The following is a 27,645-nucleotide window of genomic DNA, read 5'->3' on the forward strand; positions in this document are numbered from 1 at the left end:
GGTTAATGACAGTGTTACTACACACTAGGGCAGGGTGGTTAATGACAGTGTTACTACACACTAGGGCAGGGTGGTTGATGTAATGACAGTGTTACTATACACTAGGGCAGGGTGGTTAATGACAGTATTACTACACACTAGGGCAGGGTGGTTAATGACAGTGTTACTCCACACTAGGGCAGGGTGGTTAATGACAGTGTTACTCCACACTAGGGCAGGGTGGTTAATGACAGTGTTACTACACACCAGGGCAGGGTGGTTGATGTAATGACAGTGTTACTACACACTAGGGCAGGGTGGTTGATGTAATGACAGTGTTACTACACACTAGGGCAGGGTGGTTAATGACAGTGTATCTACACACTAGGGCAGGGTGGTTAATGACAGTGTTACTCCACACTAGGGCAGGGTGGTTAATGACAGTGTTACTACACACTAGGGCAGGGTGGTTAATGACAGTGTTACTACACACTAGGGCAGGGTGGTTAATGACAGTGTTACTCCACACCAGGGCAGGGTGGTTAATGACAGTGTTACTACACACTAGGGCAGGGTGGTTAATGACAGTGTTACTACACACTAGGGCAGGGTGGTTAATGACAGTGTTACTACACACTATGGCAGGGTGGTTAATGACAGTGTTACTACACACTAGGGCAGGGTGGTTAATGACTTACTACACACTAGGGCAGGGTGGTTAATGACAGTGTTACTACACACTATGGCAGGGTGGTTAATGACAGTGTTACTACACACTAGGGCAGGGTGGTTAATGACTTACTACACACTAGGGCAGGGTGGTTGATGTAATGACAGTGTTACTCCACACTAGGGCAGGGTGGTTGATGACAGTGTTACTACACACTAGGGCAGGGTGGTTAATGACAGTGTTACTCCACACTAGGGCAGGGTGGTTAATGACAGTGTTACTACACACTAGGGCAGGGTGGTTAATGACAGTGTTACTCCACACTAGGGCAGGGTGGTTAATGACAGTGTTACTACACACTAGGGCAGGGTGGTTAATGACAGTGTTACTACACACTAGGGCAGGGTGGTTAATGACAGTGTTACTACACACTAGGGCAGGGTGGTTAATGACAGTGTTACTCCACACTAGGGCAGGGTGGTTAATGACAGTGTTACTACACACTAGGGCAGGGTGGTTAATGACAGTGTTACTACACACTAGGGCAGGGTGGTTAATAATTGTTGTTTTAAGAGAACATGGACCACCAAACTATCTGATCGTCTATTTCAGGGAACAGACGTGTAAAATTGATCTGGAAACGTTTTGAGTCTTATTGCCAAGATGTGTTTTAAAACAGACGAGGAAACATTTCAGTCTGAAGGAGGTACGCTTTCAATTCATAAAAAAAATCTAATCAGAATTAATCAAAGGACCAGTCTAAATTGATAATGACATCATCAAATGCTTCTCCCACTGCGTTTGCAGCTTTGTAAATTAAATACTCCGTCTCAGTATTCATCCCCTGCAAGATATGGCAGTTCACATTCTCCAGAAAGACGCTGTTTCTCATTCATGATGATATTGCAATAATTTCTTGAACATCAGAACCTTGGCCTGTAGCCTCCAGCATCAGAGCCTTGGTCTGTAGCCTCCAGCAGCAGAGCCTTGGTCTGTAGCCTCCAGCAGCAGAGCCTTGGCCTGTAGCCTCCAGCAGCAGAGCCTTGGCCTGGAGCCTCCAGCAGCAGAGCCTTGGCCTGTAGCCTCCAGCATCAGAGCCTTGGCCTGTAGCCTCCAGCATCAGAGCCTTGGCCTGTAGCCTCCAGCATCAGAGCCTTGGCCTGTAGCCTCCAGCAGAGCCTTGGCCTGGAGCCTCCAGCAGCAGATCAGAGCCTTGGCATGTAGCCTCCAGCAGCAGATCAGAGCCTTGGCATGTAGCCTCCAGCAGAGCCTTGGCCTGGAGCCTCTAGCAGCAGATCAGAGCCTTGGCCTGTAGCCTCCAGCAGCAGAGCCTTGGCCTGTAGCCTCCAGCAGTAGTAGGAAGAAGGAACCCGTGACACAGTACAGCAGCACTCAATGTAATGTTCATATCATAACGGAAACACTCAACAGTAAACACTCCTGTACTCATCCATGACTTGCACTACTCCAACACCATCATTACGTTTGCCGACGACACAACGGTGGTAAGCCTGATCACCGACAACAAGGAGACAGCCTATAGGGAGGAGGTCAGAGACCTGGCAGTGTGGTTGCCAGGACAACAACCTCTCCCTCAATGTGATCAAGACAAAGGAGATGATTGTGGACTACAGGAAATGGAGGGCCGAGCCACGCCCCCATTCACATCGACGGGCCTATAGTGGGGCAAGGTGAATGCTTCAAGTTCCTCGTTGTCCAAATCACTAAGGACCTATCATGGTCCAAACACACCAACACAGTCGTGGAGAGGGGACGACAAAGCCTCTTACCCCTCAGGAGGCTGAAAATATTTGGTATGGGACCACAGATCCTCAAAAAGTTAATTTTACAATTACTTCAACTTAGGGCTGGGTGGTATACCGTATTTGACTATATACTGGTATTTATGAACGGACTGCTATGGGTTTTTACTTTACCTTCTATAACGGTATTTGAATGTTTGGTTTGTTAAATGTGATACACCGTGTGTAACGTCCATTTTTATAGTTTACTCCGCTACTTGAGTCATTCCTCACCTCTCTCTCTCTCTCTCTCTCTCCACGCCCCTTTCCACACAGACTAAGCCCCGCCCCCTGTCACTCAAGGAGCCGCATTTGTTGTTGCTTGACCACGAGACATTTTCGTTCAGTCTGCATGGTCAGTGCAGCGCATGCAACAATGTTGATGACAACGATGTTGTTTCCACTTTCATCTTAATATAAATCCAAAAGCATTCTACAATTACAGTATAGGTTTGTGTTTCTTACATCTGCAAACAGCTAGTTTGTATTTTCTTAGCAAGTTAAGCTAAATCGTGTTAGCCACTAATGCTAATCGCTAGTTAGCTGGCTAGCTAACAGTATCTTCTAAATCAAAGAGGGATAGATGAAGCATGAATATGTTGGCTTTATGAATAAAGATTTAATGAAGCCAAAGATTATAGGGTCCCCTAGGAAACACTGAACATCACTTTGGTTCCTACCCTGTCACAATAACTCGTCCATGGCATTTTCATTCGTTGTCATGTCAAACAAAACTGTATTCAAAGTGCCCACTATTATTTATATTCTAACTATAGAATTATAATAAACATTCTACTTTCATGATTCCAAAAGTTCACCCAACTGTTTTGATCTAAATTGTAATTGCAACATTTGGTTAAAAATAAGGCCTAGCATTTTTCTCCATATCGTGGCAGTGTGGAAATGATCTCAAATGAGTGCAGGAAATGCAGAAATTAACGGAAATGCAGGAAATAATTTGAGTATTATAATACTACATGGGTACTGGTACTCCTTGTATATAGTCTCATTATTATAATACTACAGGGGTACTGGTACTCCTTGTATATAGTCTCATTATTATAATACTACAGGGGTACTGGTACTCCTTGTATATAGTCTCATTATTATAATACTACAGGGGTACTGGTACTCCTTGTATATAGTCTCATTATTATAATACTACAGGGGTACTGGTACTCCTTGTATATAGTCTCATTATTATAATACTACAGGGGTACTGGTACTCCTTGTATATAGTCTCATTATTATAATACTACAGGGGTACTGGTACTCCTTGTATATAGTCTCATTATTATAATACTACAGGGGTACTGGTACTCCTTGTATATAGTCTCATTATTATAATACTACAGGGGTACTGGTACTCCTTGTATATAGTCTCATTATTATAATACTACAGGGGTACTGGTACTCCTTGTATATAGTCTCATTATTATAATACTACAGGGGTACTGGTACTCCTTGTATATAGTCTCATTATTATAATACTACAGGGGTACTGGTACTCCTTGTATATAGTCTCATTATTATAATACTACATGGGTACTGGTACTCCTTGTATATAGTCTCATTATTATAATACTACAGGGGTACTGGTACTCCTTGTATATAGTCTCATTATTATAATACTACAGGGGTACTGGTACTCCTTGTATATAGTCTCATTATTATAATACTACAGGGGTACTGGTACTCCTTGTATATAGTCTCATTATTATAATACTACAGGGGTACTGGTACTCCTTGTATATAGTCTCATTATTATAATACTACAGGGGTACTGGTACTCCTTGTATATAGTCTCATTATTATAATACTACAGGGGTACTGGTACTCCTTGTATATAGTCTCATTATTATAATACTACAGGGGTACTGGTACTCCTTGTATATAGTCTCATTATTATAATACTACAGGGGTACTGGTACTCCTTGTATATAGTCTCATTATTATAATACTACAGGGGTACTGGTACTCCTTGTATATAGTCTCATTATTATAATACTACAGGGGTACTGGTACTCCTTGTATATAGTCTCATTATTATAATACTACAGGGGTACTGGTACTCCTTGTATATAGTCTCATTATTGTTATTTTATTGTGTTACTATTTACTATTATTATTTTTTACAAATTTCTCTTCTTTTGCTTTTTAACTCTGATTTGTTGGGAAGGGGCTTGTCAGAGCTCTTGATTGAGCACTTCCTGCTCCTCTACCTCAGTGCTGTGTGTGTGTGTGTGTGAGAGGACTAGAGATGACACAATGTGTTACTACTACCACCACATCCTCCAGTCAGACACACAGCCCTGTGTATACAGCTCAACCTGTAGTAGATGTTACTACTACCACCACATCCTCCAGTCAGACACACAGCCCTGTGTATACAGCTCAACCTGTAGTAGATGTTACTACCACCACATCCTCCAGTCAGACACACAGCCCTGTGTATACAGCTCAACCTGTAGTAGATGTTACTACTACCACCACATCCTCCAGTCAGACACACAGCCCTGTGTATACAGCTCAACCTGTAGTAGATGTTACTACCACCACATCCTCCAGTCAGACACACAGCCCTGTGTATACAGCTCAACCTGTAGTAGATGTTACTACTACCACCACATCCTCCAGTCAGACACACAGCCCTGTGTATACAGCTCAACCTGTAGTAGATGTTACTACTACCACCACATCCTCCAGTCAGAACACACAGCCCTGTGTATACAGCTCAACCTGTAGTAGATGTTACTACTACCACCACATCCTCCAGTCAGAACACACAGCCCTGTGTATACAGCTCAACCTGTAGTAGATGTTACTACTACCACCACATCCTCCAGTCAGACACACAGCCCTGTGTATACAGCTCAACCTGTAGTAGATGTTACTACTACCACCACATCCTCCAGTCAGACACACAGCCCTGTGTATACAGCTCAACCTGTAGTAGATGTTACTACTACCACCACATCCTCCAGTCAGCCACACAGCCCTGTGTATACAGCTCAACCTGTAGTAGATGTTACTACTACCACCACATCCTCCAGTCAGAACACACAGCCCTGTGTATACAGCTCAACCTGTAGTAGATGTTACTACTACCACCACATCCTCCAGTCAGACACACAGCCCTGTGTATACAGCTCAACCTGTAGTAGATGTTACTACTACCACCACATCCTCCAGTCAGACACACAGCCCTGTGTATACAGCTCAACCTGTAGTCGATGTTACTACTACCACCACATCCTCCAGTCAGAACACAAAGCCCTGTGTATACAGATCAACCTGTAGTAGATGTTACTACTACCACCACATCCTCCAGTCAGACACACAGCCCTGTGTATACAGCTCAACCTGTAGCAGATGTTCTAAGCCAGCTGTTCCTATTATCTCAGCTGGAAGTCTATTTGCCCTCTGAGATGAAATGACATCATACGTTAATTGCTAATGAATGAAGTAATTAGTACTACATTACGCGATATCAACAACGTGCTGGTTACCTCTCAGCTGGGTGCTGTGATTACCCATCTCCCTAGGGTGCTGTGATTACCCATCTCCCTGGGGTGCTGTGATTACCCATCTCCCTAGGGTGCTGTGATTACCCATCTCCCTCGGGTGCTGTGATTACCCATCTCCCTCGGGTGCTGTGATTACCCATCTCCCTAGGGTGCTGTCATTACCCATCTCCCTCGGGTGCTGTGATTACCCATCTCCCTCGGGTGCTGTGATTACCCATCTCCCTCGGGTGCTGTGATTACCCATCTCCCTAGGGTGCTGTGATTACCCATCTCCCTAGGGTGCTGTGATTACCCATCTCCCTAGGGTGCTGTGATTACCCATCTCCCTAGGGTGCTGTGATTACACATCTCCCGCGGGTGCTGTGATTACACATCTCCCTCGGGTGCTGTGATTACCCATCTCCCTCGGGTGCTGGATTACCCATCTCCCTCGGGTGCTGTGATTACCCATCTCCCTCGGGTGCTGTGATTACCCATCTCCCTCGGGTGCTGTGATTACCCATCTCCCTAGGGTGCTGTGATTACCCATCTCCCTCGGGTGCTGTGATTACCCATCTCCCTAGGGTGCTGTGATTACCCATCTCCCTCGGGTGCTGTGATTACCCATCTCCCTCGGGTGCTGTGATTACCCATCTCCCTAGGGTGCTGTGATTACCCATCTCCCTCGGGTGCTGTGATTACCCATCTCCCTCGGGTGCTGTGTGTCTGTTGTGTCTGTGTAGTTCTGCAGTATACAGTAATGGTGAGGGTGACGTTGGGAAAGGTTGGGACTGATAAACCAGGATGGGAACATAGATTGCAGCTTGGTCTCTTTTTACCATTTGACGGAATTCTTATTATTATTTGTATTTATTTTTTTTTTTTACCACAGACGTCATTTGAGTTCATTTCATGTGTTTGAGACTGCATGGAGGCTCTCTCTGTGCTGTGTCTCTGTGCTGTGTCTCTCTGTGCTGTGTCTCTGTGCTGTGCTGTCTCTCTGTGCTGTGTCTCTGTGCTGTCTCTCTGTGATGTCTGTTTGCTGTCTGTCTGTGCTGTGCTGTCTCTCTGTGCTGTGTCTCTGTGCTGTATCTCTGTGCTGTGTGTCTGTGCTGTCTCTCTGGGCTGTCTCTCTGTGCTGTGTCTCTGTGCTGTCTGTCTCTGCTGTCTCTCTGTGCTGTCTGTCTCTCTGTGCTGTCTGTCTCTCTGTGCTGTCTCTCTGCTGTCTGTGTGTCTGTCTGTGCTGTCTGTTTGTCGTCGTGTACGTGCTGTCTGTGTCTCTGTGCTGTGTCTCTCTGTGCTGTGTCTCTGTGCTGTCTCTCTGTGCTGTGTCTCTGTGCTGTCTGTCTCTGTGCTGTGTCTCTGTGCTGTGTCTCTGTGCTGTGTCTGTGCTGTGTCTGTCTGTGCTGTCTCTCTGTGCTGTCTCTCTGTGCTGTCTCTCTGTGCTGTCTGTCTTTCTGTGCCATGTCTCTGTGCTGTCTCTCTGTGCTGTCTCTCTGTGCTGTCTCTCTGTGCTGTCTGTTTGTCGTCGTGTAGAAGGCATGCTGTTTCCAGGAGCCCAAGCTGGTGATTTAGATGGTGAACCGGCTGATGAGTAGTAAGGCACTCAGGGTCCTCCCCCACATCCTCTTCAAATGCATGCGCACACAAACACACACACCCTGTCACCAATCTGTCTGTTCCTGAGCTGTGTGTCGTTCTTTAGTCGTTGCGACTCGTGTGTGTGTGTGTGTGTCTCTCTCTCTCTCTGTGGTGAGTTAGCTGTCTGTCTGCCTGCCGCTCCTCGCCACTGCATCCTGACTGACTGAAGAGCTCTGTCATTGACTCATCCCGTTCTTTATAAGGAGGTGTTAATGATGAGCAACCGCTTCACATAATACTGGAACCAGCCAGCCTGAACAGACCAGACCTTAACAGACAGACACAGTCAACTACCGGACTGAAGCCAGCCTGAACAGACCAGACCTTAACAGACAGACACAGTCAACTACCGGACTGAAGCCAGCCTGAGCAGACCAGACCTTAACAGACAGACACAGTCAACTACCGGACTGAAGCCAGCCTCGACAACCACAGAGAGCAGAGCAGAGGGGACTGTAAGAATGTCAGTCTGACGGAGACATAGACTGTTGTCCTGTTTTATTCTCAATCTTCAAGACTTCCACCCCCTGGATGGTGTGCAGGACACAGGTACTACAAGGCTTTTATTCTCTGTTTCTCTTGGGTTAACAGTACAGTACTACAGGGACACAGATACTACAAGGCTTTTATTCTCTGTTTCTCTTGGGTTAACAGTACAGTACTACAGGGACACAGGTACTGCAAGGCTTTTATTCTCTGTTTCTCTTGGGTTAACAGTACAGTACTACAGGGACACAGGTACTACAAGGCTTTTATTCTCTGTTTCTCTTGGGTTAACAGTACAGTACTACAGGGACACAGGTACTACAAGGCTTTTATTCTCTGTTTCTCTTGGGTTAACAGTACAGTACTACAGGGACACAGGTACTGCAAGGCTTTTATTCTCTGTTTCTCTTGGGTTAACAGTACAGTACTACAGGGACACAGGTACTACAAGGCTTTTATTCTCTGTTTCTCTTGGGTTAACAGTACAGTACTACAGGGACACAGGTACTGCAAGGCTTTTATTCTCTGTTTCTCAGTACAGTACTACAGGGACACAGGTACTACAAGGCTTTTATTCTCTGTTTCTCAGTACAGTACTACAGGGACACAGGTATTACAATACTTTTATTCTCTGTTTCTCAGTACAGTACTACAGGGACACAGGTATTACAAGGCTTTTATTCTCTGTTTCTCAGTACAGTACTACAGGGACACAGGTATTACAAGGCTTTTATTCTCTGTTTCTCAGTACAGTACTACAGGGACACAGGTACTACAAGGCTTTTATTCTCTGTTTCTCAGTATAGTACTACAAGGACACAGGTACTACAAGGCTTTTATTCTCTATTTCTCAGTACAGTACTACATGGACATAGGTACTACAAGGCTTTTATTCTCTGTTTCTCAGTACAGTACTACAGGGACACAGGTATTACAAGGCTTTTATTCTCTGTTTCTCAGTACAGTACTACAGGGACACAGGTACTACAAGGCTTTTATTCTCTGTTTCTCAGTATAGTACTACAAGGACACAGGTACTACAAGGCTTTTATTCTCTATTTCTCAGTACAGTACTACATGGACATAGGTACTACAAGGCTTTTATTCTCTGTTTCTCAGTACAGTACTACAGGGACACAGGTACTGCAAGGCTTTTATTCTCTGTGTCTCTTGGGTTGACAGTACAGTACTACAAGGCTTTTATTCACTGTGTCTCTTGGGTTAACAGTACAGTACTATAAGGCTTTTATTCTCTGTCTCTTGGGTTAACATTACAGTATTACAAGGCTTTTATTCTCTGTGTCTCTTGGGTTAACAGTACAGTACTACAAGGCTTTTATTCTCTGTGTCTCTTGGGTTAACAGTACAATACTACAAGGTTTTTATTCTCTGTGCCTCTTGGGTTAACAGTACAGTACTACAAGGCTTTTATTCTCTGTGTCTCTTGGGTTAACAGTACAGTACTACAAGGCTTTTATTCTCTGTGTCTCTTGGGTTAACAGTACAGTACTACAAGGCTTTTATTCTCTGTGTCTCTTGGGTTAACAGTACAGTACTACAAGGCATTTATTCTCTGTGTCTCTTGGGTTAACAGTACAGTACTACAATGCTTTTATTCTCTGTGTCTCTTGGGTTAACAGTACAGTACTACAAGGCTTTTATTCTCTGTCTCTTGGGTTAACAGTACAGTACTACAAGGCTTTTATTCTCTGTGTCTCTTGGGTTAACAGTACAGTACTACAAGGCTTTTGTTCTCTGTGTCTCAGTACAGTACTACAGGGACACAGGTACTACAAGGCTTTTGTTCTCTGTGTCTCTTGGGTTAACAGTACAGTACTACTTCAGGGAGAAACGATGCACCTTCAGAGGGATCATTGTGACAGGTCTTTCTGAGCATGTTGCAGAAATGCTCCCGTGTCTGTCCCTGTCAACAACCTGTGAATGACCTGTAGGGAGATCCCGTGCTACACCACGTGGAAGGGTGTCTCGTCTGATGCTTGTCCGTCCAGACGGCAGAATGTCATGTTGGCGTACCCCACCTTGCACAATGTCATATGCATGATTACCATGCCTTGGTTATTTGTAAATGTATGCATACTGAAGCTACACACTTAAAGTATGGAAACCCTCCCACCTGTGTTTTTAGAATGAAGGACGACCTGCTGTACACAACATTAGTGCAGTGACTAGCCAGTCACCTGAACCCAGCGTGGGCCTCGATACTAGTGGGGTCTTGGAACACAATGAGGAGTGGTGGTTACTGGTGGATAGTTAGTCTCTGTTCTCCCTATTTCCTGCTGATCTGGGATCATTACATCACCAACTATCTTTAGGTAGTCCTCCTTACTCCTGAGAATGCAGTGCATGCTGGGAGAACATACCAAGTTGACAATAACTCCTATCAAGGTGTCTCTCAAATGTTTTATTTATTCAATCTTTTATTAAACCTTTTTATTTAACTAGGCAAGTCAGTTAAGAACAAATTCTTAGTTACAATGACGGCCTCCCAAAAGGCAAAAGGCCTCCTCCTGCGGGGACGGGGCCTGGGATTAAAAATACAAAAATAAATTAAATAAAACTATAGGACAAGATTACGCATCACGACAAGAAATGATGTGAAAGTCAACGATGTGAACAGATGTCTAGTAAAGATGTATAGCAAGGCATTGTGAGTGTAGTGAGGCCGTTCTGCTGGTCTGGTGTTTACATGTGGAGGACGTCGTAAACTGACTTCACCTTCTTAATAGCCTGCTGAGGGGAGAAACAAGGTGCTATTGGGTTGGACGGAAAGCATTTGAGAGGCGATTCTGCAGATTTGGTTTTTAGCTCCTCGTTCTGACATGGAATGTTGTCCGATGTCCTCGTGGTGCTGACAGCACAGTGTTGCCAGCAACATTCTCCGGGGTTTCAGAAAACATCCAGGCCACACTACTTCATCCTTGAAATCATAGGGGGATATGAAATTACCATCTTGAAATAAAGTAAATTACACAGCACTGGTTCAAAAATAGATTTACCGCCCCCCCCTTTTAAACGCTCTCTGCTTTAAATGACAAGCGTCTGTGTCATCATTCCCTATATAGTGCACTACTTTAGACCAGAGCCCTGTGCTACCCTATTCCCTATATAGTGCACTACTTTAGACCAGAGCCCTGTGCTACCCTATTCCCTATATATAGTGCACTACTTTTGACCAAGGCTACATAAGCAGTGCACTATGTAGTGAATAGGGAGCCATTTGGGACGGGCCCTGGTGAGAGAACAGAATGTGACTAACGGGTGTCGTTTCGTCACATTCAACATGTCATTACTGGGTAGCAAAAGTTAACAGGTAGGATTTTTAATAATAGCAGTAATATTATGCGATTTAGCAGAGACTTTTATCCACAGAGACTCAGTCATGCGTACATCATCTTTTAACGTAAGGGGTGGTCCCGGGAATCGAACCCAGTTATCCTGGCGTTGCGAAAGAGCCATGCTCTACCAGCTGAGCTACAGAGGACCACGTGTTCCTGGAAGAGGGCAGTGTGGTCAAAACATGACCCTCTGTCTTCTTAAACGTCATTTAAAATCACTAAGGGCTTATGGTCCTGGAGGCCTGTTATTAGGGTGGCAGGTAGCAGGTCTATAGGTTACAGCTTTCTGATTGGCTCCAGGGGTGCTGTACTATGACTGACCCTGTAAAGCAACACCTATCATACTACTATGACTGACCCTGTAAAACAACACATTTCACTGCACCTATCATACTACTATGACTGACCCTGTAAAACAACACCTATCATACTACAATGACTGACCCTGTAAAACAACACCTATCATACTACAATGACTGACCCTGTAAAACAACACCTATCATACTACTATGACTGACCCTGTAAACAACACCTACCATACTACTATGACTGACCCTGTAAAACAACACATTTCACTGCACCTATCATACTACTATGACTGACCCTGTAAAACAACACCTATCATACTACAATGACTGACCCTGTAAAACAACACCTATCATACTACTATGACTGACCCTGTAAACAACACCTACCATACTACTATGACTGACCCTGTAAAACAACACCTATCATACTACTATGACTGACCCTGTAAAACAACACCTATCATACTACTATGACTGACCCTGTAAACAACACCTATCATACTACTATGACTGACCCTGTAAAACAACACCTATCATACTACTGTTACTGACCCTGTAAAACAACACCTATCATACTACTGTTACTGACCCTGTAAAACAACACCTATCATACTACTATGACTGACCCTGTAAAACAACACCTATCGTACTACTATGACTGACCCTGTAAACAACACCTATCATACTACTATGACTGACCCTGTAAACAACACCTACCATACTACTATGACTGACCCTGTAAAACAACACATTACACTGCACCTATCATACTACTATGACTGACCCTGTAAACAACACCTATCATACTACTATGACTGACCCTGTAAACAACACCTATCATACTACTATGACTGACCCTGTAAAACAACACCTATCATACTACTATGACTGACCCTGTGAAACAACACCTATCATACTACAATGACTGACCCTGTAAAACAACACCTATCATACTACAATGACTGACCCTGTAAAACAACACCTATCATACTACTATGACTGACCCTGTAAACAACACCTACCATACTACTATGACTGACCCTGTAAAACAACACATTTCACTGCACCTATCATACTACTATGACTGACCCTGTAAAACAACACCTATCATACTACAATGACTGACCCTGTAAAACAACACCTATCATACTACAATGACTGACCCTGTAAAACAACACCTATCATACTACTATGACTGACCCTGTAAACAACACCTACCATACTACTATGACTGACCCTGTAAAACAACACCTATCATACTACTATGACTGACCCTGTAAAACAACACCTATCATACTACTATGACTGACCCTGTAAACAACACCTATCATACTACTATGACTGACCCTGTAAAACAACACCTATCATACTACTGTTACTGACCCTGTAAAACAACACCTATCATACTACTGTTACTGACCCTGTAAAACAACACCTATCATACTACTATGACTGACCCTGTAAAACAACACCTATCGTACTACTATGACTGACCCTGTAAACAACACCTATCATACTACTATGACTGACCCTGTAAACAACACCTATCATACTAATGACTGACCCTGTAAAACAACACCTACCATACTACTATGACTGACCCTGTAAAACAACACATTACACTGCACCTATCATACTACTATGACTGACCCTGTAAACAACACCTATCATACTACTATGACTGACCCTGTAAACAACACCTATCGTACTACTATGACTGACCCTGTAAAACAACACCTATCATACTACTATGACTGACCCTGTGAAACAACACCTATCGTACTACTATGACTGACCCTGTAAAACAACACCTATCATACTACTATGACTGACCCTGTAAACAACACCTATCATACTACTATGACTGACCCTGTAAACAACACCTATCATACTAATATGACTGACCCTGTAAACAACACCTATCATACTACTATGACTGACCCTGTAAAACAACACATTACACTGCACCTATCCAGTGTATGTGGCAATAAAACATTAAATATATTTTAAAGACAACGGTGTAAAGTGTACAGTATTTAAACAGAAAGACAACAGTGTAAAGTGTACAGTATTTAAACAGAAAGACAACAGTGTAAAGTGTACAGTATTTAAACAGAAAGACAACAGTGTAAAGTGTACAGTATTTAAACAGAAAGACAACAGTGTAAAGTGTACATTATTTAAACAGAAAGACAACAGTGTAAAGTGTACAGTATTTAAACAGAAAGACAACAGTGTAAAGTGTACAGTATTTAAACAGAAAGACAACAGTGTAAAGTGTACAGTATTTAAACAGAAAGACAACAGTGTAAAGTGTACAGTATTTAAACAGAAAGACAACAGTGTAAAGTGTACAGTATTTAAACAGAAAGACAACAGTGTAAAGTGTACAGTATTTAAACAGAAAGACAACAGTGTAAAGTGTACAGTATTTAAACAGAAAGACAACAGTGTTAAGTGTACAGTATTAATTTTCCCTAGAAACATAACGGACATGGAAGCCTTTTGACTACATTGCTATCATTTATTGGACAGTAGGATTTTCACGTTTTAAAGCTACTGTACTGTCACTCAGTAGTATACCAGATATCTACTGTACTGTCACTCAGTAGTATACCAGATATCTACTGTACTGTCACTCAGTAGTATACCAGATATCTACTGTACTGTCACTCAGTAGTATACCAGATATCTACTGTACTGTCACTCAGTAGTATCCCAGATATCTACTGTACTGTCACTCAGTAGTATACCAGATATCTACTGTACTGTCACTCAGTAGTATACCAGATATCTACTGTACTGTCACTCAGTAGTATCCCAGATATCTACTGTACTGTCACTCAGTAGTATCCCAGATATCTATTGTACTGTCACTCAGTAGTATACCAGATATCTACTGTACTGTGTCACTCAGTAGTATTCCAGATATCTACTGTACTGTGTCACTCAGTAGTATTCCAGATATCTACTGTACTGTCACTCAGTAGTATACCAGATATCTACTGTACTGTCACTCAGTAGTATACCAGATATCTACTGTACTGTCACTCAGTAGTATACCAGATATCTACTGTACTGTCACTCAGTAGTATACCAGACATCTACTGTACTGTCACTCAGTAGCATCCCAGATATCTACTGTACTGTCACTCAGTAGTATTCCAGATATCTACTGTACTGTCACTCAGTAGTATACCAGATATCTACTGTACTGTCACTCAGTAGTATACCAGATATCTACTGTACTGTCACTCAGTAGTATCCCAGATATCTATTGTACTGTCACTCAGTAGTATCCCAGATATCTATTGTACTGTCACTCAGTAGTATACCAGATATCTACTGTACTGTCACTCAGTAGTATACCAGATATCTACTGTACTGTCACTCAGTAGTATACCAGATATCTACTGTACTGTCACTCAGTAGTATACCAGATATCTATTGTACTGTGTCACTCAGTAGTATACCAGATATCTACTGTACTGTCACTCAGTAGTATACCAGCTATCTACTGTACTGTCACTCAGTAGTATACCAGATATCTACTGTACTGTCACTCAGTAGTATACCAGACATCTACTGTACTGTCACTCAGTAGCATCCCAGATATCTACTGTACTGTCACTCAGTAGTATTCCAGATATCTACTGTACTGTCACTCAGTAGTATCCCAGATATCTACTGTACTGTGTCACTCAGTAGTATACCAGATATCTACTGTACTGTCACTCAGTAGTATACCAGATATCTACTGTACTGTCACTCAGTAGTATACCAGATATCTACTGTACTGTCACTCAGTAGTATCCCAGATATCTATTGTACTGTCACTCAGTAGTATACCAGATATCTACTGTACTGTGTCACTCAGTAGTATACCAGATATCTACTGTACTGTCACTCAGTAGTATACCAGATATCTACTGTACTGTCACTCAGTAGTATACCAGATATCTACTGTACTGTCACTCAGTAGTATACCAGATATCTACTGTACTGTGTCACTCAGTAGTATACCAGATATCTACTGTACTGTCACTCAGTAGTATACCAGCTATCTACTGTACTGTCACTCAGTAGTATACCAGATATCTACTGTACTGTCACTCAGTAGTATCCCAGATATATATTGTACTGTCACTCAGTAGTATACCAGATATCTACTGTACTGTGTCACTCAGTAGTATCCCAGATATCTATTGTACTGTCACTCAGTAGTATCCCAGATATCTATTGTACTGTCACTCAGTAGTATCCCAGATATCTACTGTACTGTGTCACTCAGTAGTATCCCAGATATCTATTGTACTGTCACTCAGTAGTATCCCAGATATCTACTGTACTGTGTCACTCAGTAGTATCCCAGATATCTATTGTACTGTCACTCAGTAGTATCCCAGATATCTACTGTACTGTGTCACTCAGTAGTATACCAGATATCTACTGTACTGTGTCACTCAATAGTATACCGGATGGGATATCTTTCTTTCTTTCATTCTTTCTTTCATTCTTTCTTTCATTAAGTCTTTCTGTGGGTGGAAGCCTATTCACTGATAATTCTTAACTTGTATGGTGGTGAGTTGACTGTATTTTTCAGAGACATCTGTACCTTGTGGGTAGGAAGCAAAGGGCTTTCATTCACAAACCTTATTGCAAAATAATGGGTGCAGCAACAAACATCGTTCTTGTGCACAAACTGTTGTCCTCGTGTCTTCCTCTTTCAACAGTTGTTTTCTGATAAACATCTCAGTCAGAAGACATTGACTTTAAAAAAAACCTAAAAAACATTTTGTGCATTTTGGATGTTTTAATCCTCAACCATTGCACAATATGCTGATTTCTTCATGGGAACTCAAACTGTTGAAGAGGAAATGTTGAAACGAAAATAAAAACAATTTGTGTTAGAGGAAGCGCTGAGCTAATTTCCGTGGCAACTCCGGCTGTGACATTGGACCAATGTCCCGTGGAGTCCCACTTCTCTGTGACCCTGACCTCTGTGATGAAAGACAATCTGATGCAGCATGTGAAGCAGCCCCTTCACAGTCTACACCACCGTTCAAAAGTCTTGGGGTCACTTAGAAATGTCCTTGTTTTTGAAAGAAAAGCACATTTTTCTAATGGATGAAAGGCCTGTTACTCTGCTTCACATGCTGCATCAATAACATCAAATTGATCAGAAATACAGTGTGAACATTGACAACATTAACAATGACTATTGTATAATTATTTTAAATGGAATATCTACATAGGTGTACAGAGGCCCATTATCAGCAACCATCACTCCTGTGTTCCAATGGCACATTGTGTTAGCTCATTTCCTCTTTATAATTTTAAAAGGATAATTGATCATTAGAAAACCCTTTTGAAATTATGTTAGCACTGCTGGAAACTGTTTTAAAGAAGCAATAAAACTGGGCCTTTAGACTAGTTGAGTATCTGGAGCATCAGCATTTGTGAGTTCGATTACAGGCTCAAAATGGCCAGAAACACAAAGAACTTTCTTCTAAAACTTGTCAATCTGTTCTTGTTCTGAGAAATGAAGGCTATTCCATGTGAGAAATTGCCAAGAAACTGAAGATCTCGTACAACGCTGTGTACCACTCCCTTCACAGATTGTGTACTACTCCCTGGCAGAACGCCAGCATCATTCTGTTAGTTGGTCTCATCAGAAAGGCCTGTTACTCTGTTAGTTGGCCTCATCTGAAGGGCCTGTTACTCTGTTAGTTGACCTCATCTGAAGGGCCTGTTACTCTGTTAGTTGGCCTCATCTGAAGGGCCTGTTACTCTGTTAGTTGGCCTCATCAGAAAGGCCAGTTACTCTGTTAGTTGGCCTCATCAGAAAGGCCTGTTACTCTGTTAGTTGGCATCATCAGAAAGGCCTGCTACTCTGTTAGTTGGTCTCATCAGAAAGGCCTGTTACTCTGTTAGTTGGTCTCATCAGAAAGGCCTGTTACTCTGTTAGTTGGTCTCATCTGAAGGGCCTGTTACTCTGTTAGTTGGCCTCATCAGAAAGGCCAGTTACTCTGTTAGTTGGCCTCATCAGAAAGGCCTGTTACTCTGTTAGTTGGCATCATCAGAAAGGCCTGCTACTCTGTTAGTTGGTCTCATCAGAAAGGCCTGTTACTCTGTTAGTTGGCCTCATCAGAAAGGCCAGTTACTCTGTTAGTTGGCCTCATCAGAAAGGCCTGTTACTCTGTTAGTTGGCATCATCAGAAAGGCCTGCTACTCTGTTAGTTGGTCTCATCAGAAAGGCCTGTTACTCTGTTAGTTGGTCTCATCTGAAGGGCCTGTTACTCTGTTAGTTCACCTCATCTGAAGGGCCTGTTACTCTGTTAGTTCACCTCATCTGAAGGGCCTGTTACTCTGTTAGTTCACCTCATCTGAAGGGCCTGTTACTCTGTTAGTTGGTCTCATCAGAAAGGCCTGTTACTATGTTAGTTCACCTCATCAGAAAGGCCTGTTACTCTGTTAGTTGGTCTCATCAGAAAGGCCTGTTACTCTGTTAGTTCACCTCATCTGAAGGGCCTGTTACTCTGTTAGTTCACCTCATCAGAAAGGCCTGTTACTCTGTTAGTTGGTCTCATCAGAAAGGCCTGTTACTCTATTAGTTGGTCTCATCAGAAGGGCCTGTTACTCTGTTAGTTCACCTCATCAGAAAGGCCTGTTACTCTGTTAGTTCACCTCATCTGAAGGGCCTGTTACTCTGTTAGTTCACCTCATCTGAAGGGCCTGTTACTCTGTTAGTTGGTCTCATCAGAAAGGCCTGTTACTCTGTTAGTTCACCTCATCAGAAAGGCCTGTTACTCTGTTAGTTGGTCTCATCAGAAAGGCCTGTTACTCTGTTAGTTGGCATCATCAGAAAGGCCTGTTACTCTGTTAGTTGGTCTCATCAGAAAGGCCTGTTACTCTGTTAGTTGGTCTCATCAGAAAGGCCTGTTACTCTGTTAGTTGGTCTCATTTGAAAGGCCTGTTACTCTGTTAGTTGGTCTCATCAGAAAGGCCTGTTACTCCGTTAGTTGGTCTCATTTGAAAGGCCTGTTACTCTGTTAGTTGGCCTCATCAGAAAGGCCTGTTACTCTGTTAGTTGGCCTCATCAGAAAGGCCTGTTACTCTGTTAGTTGGCCTCATCAGAAAGGCCTGTTACTCTGTTAGTTGGCCTCATCAGAAAGGCCTGTTACTCTGTTAGTTGGTCTCATCAGAAAGGCCTGTTACTCTGTTAGTTGGCCTCATCAGAAAGGCCTGTTACTCTGTTAGTTCACCTCATCTGAAGGGCCTGTTACTCTGTTAGTTGGTCTCATCAGAAAGGCCTGTTACTCTGTTAGTTGGTCTCATTTGAAAGGCCTGTTACTCTGTTAGTTGGTCTCATCAGAAAGGCCTGTTACTCCGTTAGTTGGTCTCATTTGAAAGGCCTGTTACTCTGTTAGTTGGTCTCATCAGAAAGGCCTGTTACTCTGTTAGTTGGTCTCATCAGAAAGGCCTGTTACTCTGTTAGTTCACCTCATCAGAAAGGCCTGTTACTGTTAGTTGGTCTCATCTGAAAGGCCTGTTACTCTGTTAGTTGGCATCATCAGAAAGGCCTGTTACTCTGTTAGTTCACCTCATCAGAAAGGCCTGTTACTCTCTTAGTTGGTCTAATCAGAAAGGCCTGTTACTCTGTTAGTTGGCATCATCAGAAAGGCCTGTTACTCTGTTAGTTGGTCTCATCAGAAAGGCCTGTTACTCTGTTAGTTGGTCTCATCAGAAAGGCCTGTTACTCTGTTAGTTGGTCTCATTTGAAAGGCCTGTTACTCTGTTAGTTGGTCTCATCAGAAAGGCCTGTTACTCCGTTAGTTGGTCTCATTTGAAAGGCCTGTTACTCTGTTAGTTGGCCTCATCAGAAAGGCCTGTTACTCTGTTAGTTGGCCTCATCAGAAAGGCCTGTTACTCTGTTAGTTGGCCTCATCAGAAAGGCCTGTTACTCTGTTAGTTGACCTCATCAGAAAGGCCTGTTACTCTGTTAGTTGGCCTCATCAGAAAGGCCTGTTACTCTGTTAGTTGGCCTCATCAGAAAGGCCTGTTACTCTGTTAGTTGGTCTCATCTGAAAGGCCTGTTACTCTGTTAGTTGGTCTCATCAGAAAGGCCTGTTACTCTGTTAGTTGACCTCATCAGAAAGGCCTGTTACTCTGTTAGTTCACCTCATCTGAAAGGCCTGTTACTCTGTTAGTTGACCTCATCAGGGGACCAACTTACTTTTCTTTATCCCGAATGGCAGTCAAATTAAACCCTGATATACATGGATATTTACACAGATACAATATATAAAATAGACAAGATAGTAAGATGAGAGAACACATGATCATGTATTTTATTACCGAAACATAGGACACACCTAGCTTTTCTAGTCCTGTCTGTCAGACTGTCACTGTCTGTTCCTCTCTCATTGTCAGACTAAGTGAATGTCCTCCATGGAAATCCTCAATGTCCATGAACTTCTGATCCTCTAGCTAGCATTATGTTCCGGAGAGAGAGAGAGAGAGACCCCCTCACACCTCCCGTGCTGTGAATAAGGAGGTCTCTGCAGGCCTCCTCTCTGTATCCTTCCTCTTATTAACCGGCGGAGGCCACCACACCAGGCTCCTGACAGATGTATCCTGAAGATGCTGCACGCTCCTTCCTGTTTCTGTCTGTCTGTCTGTCTGTCTCTGTCTCTGTGTCTGTCTGTCTGTCTCTTTCTGTCTCTTTCTGTCTCTGTCTTTCTCTCTCTTTCTCTGTCTGTCTGTCTGTCTCCCTTTCACTATCTGTCTGTCTCTCTCTTTCACTATCTGTCTGTCTGTCTCTCTTTCACTGTCTGTCTTTCTGTCTCTCTTTCTCTGTCTGTTTGTCTGTCTCTCATTTAGAACCCTTTTGTCTGCATGAAGGAGCTTCTAGAGCAAAGTTGGGACACTGGTGGAATTTAAATAGGCTGGTCCCCCACTTTGAAAGGGACCAATGCTGGCTGTCAGGTGGGTGGAAGGGAGCGAGCTCTGGTGGAAGGGAGGGGGGGGGGGGGGGCTGGTGTTGAGGGAGGGAAGCCCTCCACAGTTCTCCTTTTCTATGGTCTGAGAGTGTTTCAGTGTTCCATGGCCTTCAGACCATGTTGGCATGGCATGCTGGCTGGCTGGTTGGCTGGCACCGATGTTTAAATGGGAGTACTTCTGAATGTGGTCTGCCATGACTGTAATTAGTGCCCTGTCTGTATTCTACATGAGCACTTCTTTAGCTTTAGGTGGGAAGGCTGCTGGGGGCCACAAGGGAAAGAGCCTCAGCAACTGATTCAGAAGTAGGCAAAAATCCGCTTAACTTCTGGAGAAAATATAATTCAGTATCAACATAATAAATCATTTAGATAGGAAGCCATAAATGTGTGTCTCTCTCTCTCTCTCTCTCTCTCTCTCTCATATATATATATATATATATATATATATATATATATATATATATATATATATATATATATATATATATATATATATATATATATATATATATATATATATATCTATCTATTTATGTCTCTCTATCTCGCCATCTCTTCCTGTCTATATCTCTTTCTCAGGAAATGTCAATGAAAGGAGACTCAAAGGAATGAATGAAACTGTTTCGCCATGCCGTTGCTTACACGGTCACATGGTCTTAATCAAATTGAGAATCATGTTAGAATGCTTGCTTTATCACTGCAGTGTTTTATTGCCTTTCATGTAATGGTCTATACCATATACCCTGGTCTATACCCTGGTCTATACCCTATACCCTGGTCTATACCCTGGTATATACCCTGGTCTATACCCTGGTATATACCCTATACCCTGGTCTATACCCTATATCCTGGTCTATACCCCGATCTATACCCTGATCCTTACCCTATACCATGATCTATACCCTATACCCTGGTCTATACCCTATACGCTGGTCTATACCCTATACCCTGGTCTATACCCTGGTCTATACCCTATACCCTGGTCTATACCCTATACGCTGGTCTATACCCTGGTCTATACCCTGGTCTATACCCTGGTCTATACCCTATACCCTGGTCTATACCCTATACCCTGGTCTATACCCTGATCTATACCCTATACCATGGCCTATACCCTGGTCTATACCCTATACCCTGGTCTATACCCTATACCCTGGTCTATACCCTATACGCTGGTCTATACCCTGGTCTATACCCTGGTCTATACCCTGTACCCTGGTCTATACCCTGTACCCTGGTCTATACCCTGTACCCTGGTCTATACCCTGGCCTACACCCTGGCCTGTACCTTGGTCTATACCCAATACCCTGGTCTATACACTGGCCCCTGGTCTATTACCCTGGCCTATACCCTATACCCTGGTCTATACCCTATACCCTGGTCTATACCCTGATATATACCCTAGACCCTGGCCTGTATCCCGATCTATACCCTGGTCTATACCCTTTACCCTGGTCTATACCCTGGCCTATACCCTATATCCTAGACCCTGGCCTATACCTCGGCCTATACCCTATGCGCTGACCTGTACCCTGGTTTATACCCTAGACCCTGGCCTATACCCTGATCTATACCCTAGACCGTGACATATACCCTGATCTATACCTTAGACCCTGGCCTATACCCTGGTTAATACCCTGGTCTATACCAAATACCCTGGCCTATACCCTGGTCAATACCTTGGTCTATACCGTAGACCCTGGCCTATACCCTGATCTATACCTTAGACCCTGGCCTATACCCTGGTCAATACCCTGGTCTATACCATATACCCTGGCCTATACCCTGGTCAATACCCTGGTCTATACCGTAGACCCTGGCCTATACCCTGATCTATACCCTAGACCCTGGTCTATACCCTATACCCTGGCCTATACCCCGGCCTATACCCAATACGCTGGCCTGTACCCTGGTCTATACCCTATACCCTGGTCTATACACTGGCCCCTGGTCTATTACCCTGGCCTATACCCTATACCCTGGTCTATACCCTGATATATACCCTAGACCCTGGCCTGTATCCCGATCTATACCCTGGTCTATACCCTTTACCCTGGTCTATACCCTTGCCTATACCCTATATCCTAGACCCTGGCCTATACCTCGGCCTATACCCTATGCGCTGACTTGTACCCTGATCTATACCCTAGACCGTGGCCTATACCCTGATCTATACCTTAGACCCTGGCCTATACCCTGGTCAAACCCTGGTCTATACCATATACCCTGGCCTATACCCTGGTCAATACCCTGGTCTATACCGTAGACCCTGGCCTATACCCTGATCTATACCTTAGACCCTGGCCTATACCCTGGTCAATACCCTGGTCTATACCATATACCCTGGCCTATACCCTGGTCAATACCCTGGTCTATACCGTAGACCCTGGCCTATTAAGATTAAGATTCATACTGTTACAGTATCTAGAGTTTACAAAATGGTACAATAGAGATAAATAATTATACACAACAAAGAATGACATCTGCCCACATGATCAAATTGATGTTGGGGTACTGTGTAGAGGCTGATCTGTCCTTCAGGGTTGGGCAGTGGCAACCCACTTACAATTATGGACCCTAGACCCTGGTCTATACCCTATACCCTGGCCTATACCCCGGCCTATACCCAATACGCTGGCCTGTACCCCTATATCCTGGTCTATACCCTGATCTATACCCTATACCATGATCTATACCCTATACCCTGGTCTATACCCTATACCCTGGTCTATACCCTATACGCTGGTCTATACCCTGGTCTATACCCTATACCCTGGTCTATACCCTATACGCTGGTCTATACCCTGGTCTATACCCTATACCCTGGTCTATACCCTGTACCCTGGTCTATACCCTGGCCTACACCCTGGCCTGTACCTTGGTCTATACCCAATACCCTGGTCTATACACTGGCCCCTGGCCTATACCCTGGTCAATACCCTGGTCTATACCGTAGACCCTGGCCTATACCCTGGTCTATTACCCTGGCCTATACCCTATACCCTGGTCTATACCCTGGTCTATACCATATACCCTGGTCTATACCGTAGACCCTGGCCTATACCCTGATCTATACCTTAGACCCTGGCCTATACCCTGGTCAATACACTGGTCTATACCATATACCCTGGCCTATACCCTGGTCTATTACCCTGGCCTATACCCTATACCCTGGTCTATACCCTGGTCTATACCATATACCCTGGTCTATACCGTAGACCCTGGCCTATACCCTGATCTATACCTTAGACCCTGGCCTATACCCTGGTCAATACACTGGTCTATACCATATACCCTGGCCTATACCCTGGTCAATACCCTGATCTATACCCTAGACCCTGGTCTATACCCTATACCCTGGCCTATACCCCGACCTATACCCATACGCTGGCCTGTACCCTGATCTATACCCTAGACCCTGGTCTATACCCTGGTATATACCCTGGCCTATATCCTAGACCCTGGTCTATACCCTGGCCTATACCCTATACCCTGGTCTATACCCTTTACCCCAGCCTATACCCTGATCTATACCCTAGACCTTGGCCTGTACCCTGATCTATACCCTAGACCCTGGCCTATACCCTGGTCAATACACTGGTCTATACCATATACCCTGGCCTATACCCTGGTCTATTACCCTGGCCTATACCCTATACCCTGGTCTATACCCTGGTCTATACCATATACCCTGGTCTATACCGTAGACCCTGGCCTATACCCTGATCTATACCTTAGACCCTGGCCTATACCCTGGTCAATACACTGGTCTATACCATATACCCTGGCCTATACCCTGGTCAATACCCTGATCTATACCCTAGACCCTGGTCTATACCCTATACCCTGGCCTATACCCCGACCTATACCCATACGCTGGCCTGTACCCTGATCTATACCCTAGACCCTGGTCTATACCCTGGTATATACCCTGGCCTATATCCTAGACCCTGGTCTATACCCTGGCCTATACCCTATACCCTGGTCTATACCCTTTACCCCAGCCTATACCCTGATCTATACCCTAGACCTTGGCCTGTACCCTGATCTATACCCTAGACCCTGGCCTATACCCTGGTCAATGCCCTGGTCTATACCATATACCCTGGCCTATACCCTGGTCAATACCCTGGTCTATACTGTAGACCAAATCAAATCAAATTTATTTATATAGCCCTTCGTACATCAGCTGATATCTCAAAGTGCTGTACAGAAACCCAGCCTAAAACCCCAAACAGCAAGCAATGCAGGTGTAGAAGCACGGTGGCTAGGAAAAACTCCCTAGAAAGGCCAAAACCTAGGAAGAAACCTAGAGAGGAACCAGGCTATGTGGGGTGGCCAGTCCTCTTCTGGCTGTGCCGGGTGGAGATTATAACAAAACATGGTCAAGATGTTCAAATGTTCATAAATGACCAGCATGGTCGAATAATAATAAGGCAGAACAGTTTAAACTGGAGCAGCAGCACGGTCAGGTGGACTGGGGACAGCAAGGAGTCATCATGTCAGGTATTCCTGGGGCATGGTCCTAGGGCTCAGGTCCTCCGAGAGAGAGAAAGAAAGAGAGAATTAGAGAGAGCATATGTGGGATGGCCAGTCCTCTTCTGGCTGTGCCGGGTGGAGATTATAACAGAACATGGCCAAGATGTTCAAATGTTCATAAATGACCAGCATGGTCGAATAATATTAAGGCAGAACAGTTGAAACTGGAGCAGCAGCACAGCCAGGTGGACTGGGGACAGCAAGGAGTCATCATGTCAGGTAGTCCTGGGGCATGGTCCTAGGGCTCAGGTCCTCCGAGAGAGAGAAGGAGAGAATTAGAGAACGCACACCTAGATTCACACAGGACACCGAATAGGACAGGAGAAGTACTCCAGATATAACAAACTGACCCTAGCCCCCCGACACATAAACTACTGCAGCATAAATACTGGAGGCTGAGACAGGAGGGGTCAGGAGACACTGTGGCCCCATCCGAGGACACCCCCGGACAGGGCCAAACAGGAAGGATATAACCCCACCCACTTTGCCAAAGCACAGCCCCCACACCACTAGAGGGATATCTTCAACCACCAACTTAACATCCTGAAACAAGGCTGAGCATAGCCCACAAAGACCTCCGCCGCGGCACAACCCAAGGGGGGGGGGGGGGGGGCAACCCAGACAGGATGACCACATCAGTGAATCAACCCACTCAGGTGACGCACCCCCTCCAGGGACGGCATGAGAGAGCCCCAGTAAGCCAGTTACTCAGCCCCTGTAATATGGTTAGAGGCAGAGAATCCCAGTGGAAAGAGGGGAACCGGCCAGGCAGAGACAGCAAGGGCGGTTCGTTGCTCCAGAGCCTTCCCGTTCACCTTCCCACTCCTGGGCCAGACTACACTCAATCATATGACCCACTGAAGAGATGAGTCTTCAGTAGAGACGTAAAGGTTGAGACCGAGTTTGCGTCTCTGACATGGGTAGGCAGACCGTTCCATAAAAATGGAGCTCTATAGGAGAAAGCCCTGCCTCCAACTGTTTGCTTAGAAATTCTAGGGACAATTAGGAGGCCTGCGTCTTGTGACCGTAGCGTACGTGTAGGTATGTACGGCAGGACCAAATCAGAGAGATAGGTAGGAGCAAGCCCATGTAATGTTTTGTAGGTTAGCAGTAAAACCTTGAAATCAGCCCTTGCTTTGACAGGAAGCCAGTGTAGAGAGGCTAGCACTGGAGTAATATGATCAAATTTTTTGGTTCTAGTCAGGATTCTAGCAGCCGTATTTAGCACTAACTGAAGTTTATTTAGTGCTTTATCCGGGTAGCTGGAAAGTAGAGCATTGCAGTAGTCTAACCTAGAAGTGACAAAAGCATGGATACATTTTTCTGCATAATTTTTGGACAGAAAGTTTCTGATTTTTGCAATGTTACATAGATGGAAAAAAGCTGTCCTTGAAATGGTCTTGATATGTTCTCCAAAAGAGAGATCAGGGTCCAGAGTAACGCCGAGGTCCTTCACAGTTTTATTTGAGACGACTGTACAACCATTAAGATTAATTGTCAGATTCAACAGAAGATCTCTTTGTTTCTTGGGACCTAGAACAAGCATCTCTGTTTTGTCCGAGTTTAAAGACCCTGGCCTATACCCTGATCTATACCCTATACCCTGGCCTATACCCTGATCTATACCCTATACCCTGGCCTATACCCTGGTCTATACCCTATACACTGGCCTATACCCTATACCCTGGTCTATACCCTGGCCTATACCCTATGCCCTAGTCTATACCCTATGCCCTGGTCTATACCCTGGTCTATACCCTATACCCTGGTCTATACCCTGGTCTATACCCTATACCCTGGTCTATACCCTATACCCTATACATTGGTATATACCCTGGCCTACACCCTGGCCTGTACCTTGGTCTATACCCAATACCCTGGTCAATACCCTATACCCTGGCCCCTGGTCCTACACCCTGGCCTGTACCCTGGTCTATACCCTATACCCTGGTCTATACACTATACCCTGGCCTCTTCCCTGGCCTGTACAGGACAATAACATCATTGTGTTGGACACAGGAGATCTGATGATCGGATTCCCTTGAAGTCACAGTGGTTACACAGTTTTCTTGATATCCTATGTGCAACCATGGCCAACGTGTGTGTGTGTTTGTTTGTTTCTCTGAGGTTTAATGTAATGGCATGCTCCATTGGACTCATAGGGCTCATAGGACTCATAGGACTCCATAGGGCTTCATAGGACTCATAGGGCTCCATAGGGCTCATAGGGCTCATAGGACTTATAGGACTCATAGGGCTTCATAGGGCTCATAGGGCTTCATAGGGCTCATAGGACTCTAGTCAAAAGTAGTGTACTAGGGATTAGGGTGCCATTTGGTCTGCTTCCTGTCTGCT

At 44.2% G+C, this 27,645-nt stretch overlaps 1 protein-coding gene across 2 annotated transcripts in view; it reads left to right on the top strand.

Moving 5' to 3' along the window:
* Window positions 1–27,645, top strand: part of LOC110516810 (paladin) — a 162,936-nt gene that overhangs the window by 13,762 nt on the left and 121,529 nt on the right. The window contains exon 1 of one of the 2 annotated variants that reach the window (XM_090217736.1): window positions 7,616–8,147. The exons of the other annotated variant lie outside the window; for it this stretch is intronic. The gene's annotated coding sequence lies outside the window, so the exon portion shown is untranslated. Of the gene's footprint in view, window positions 1–7,615; window positions 8,148–27,645 lie in introns of those variants that run through there. 2 annotated transcript variants of the gene reach the window in all.

This window comes from Oncorhynchus mykiss, chromosome 23 (assembly GCF_057628025.1).
Source record: "Oncorhynchus mykiss isolate SJ-2025 chromosome 23, ASM5762802v1, whole genome shotgun sequence".
NCBI classification, from domain to species: domain Eukaryota; kingdom Metazoa; phylum Chordata; class Actinopteri; order Salmoniformes; family Salmonidae; genus Oncorhynchus; species Oncorhynchus mykiss.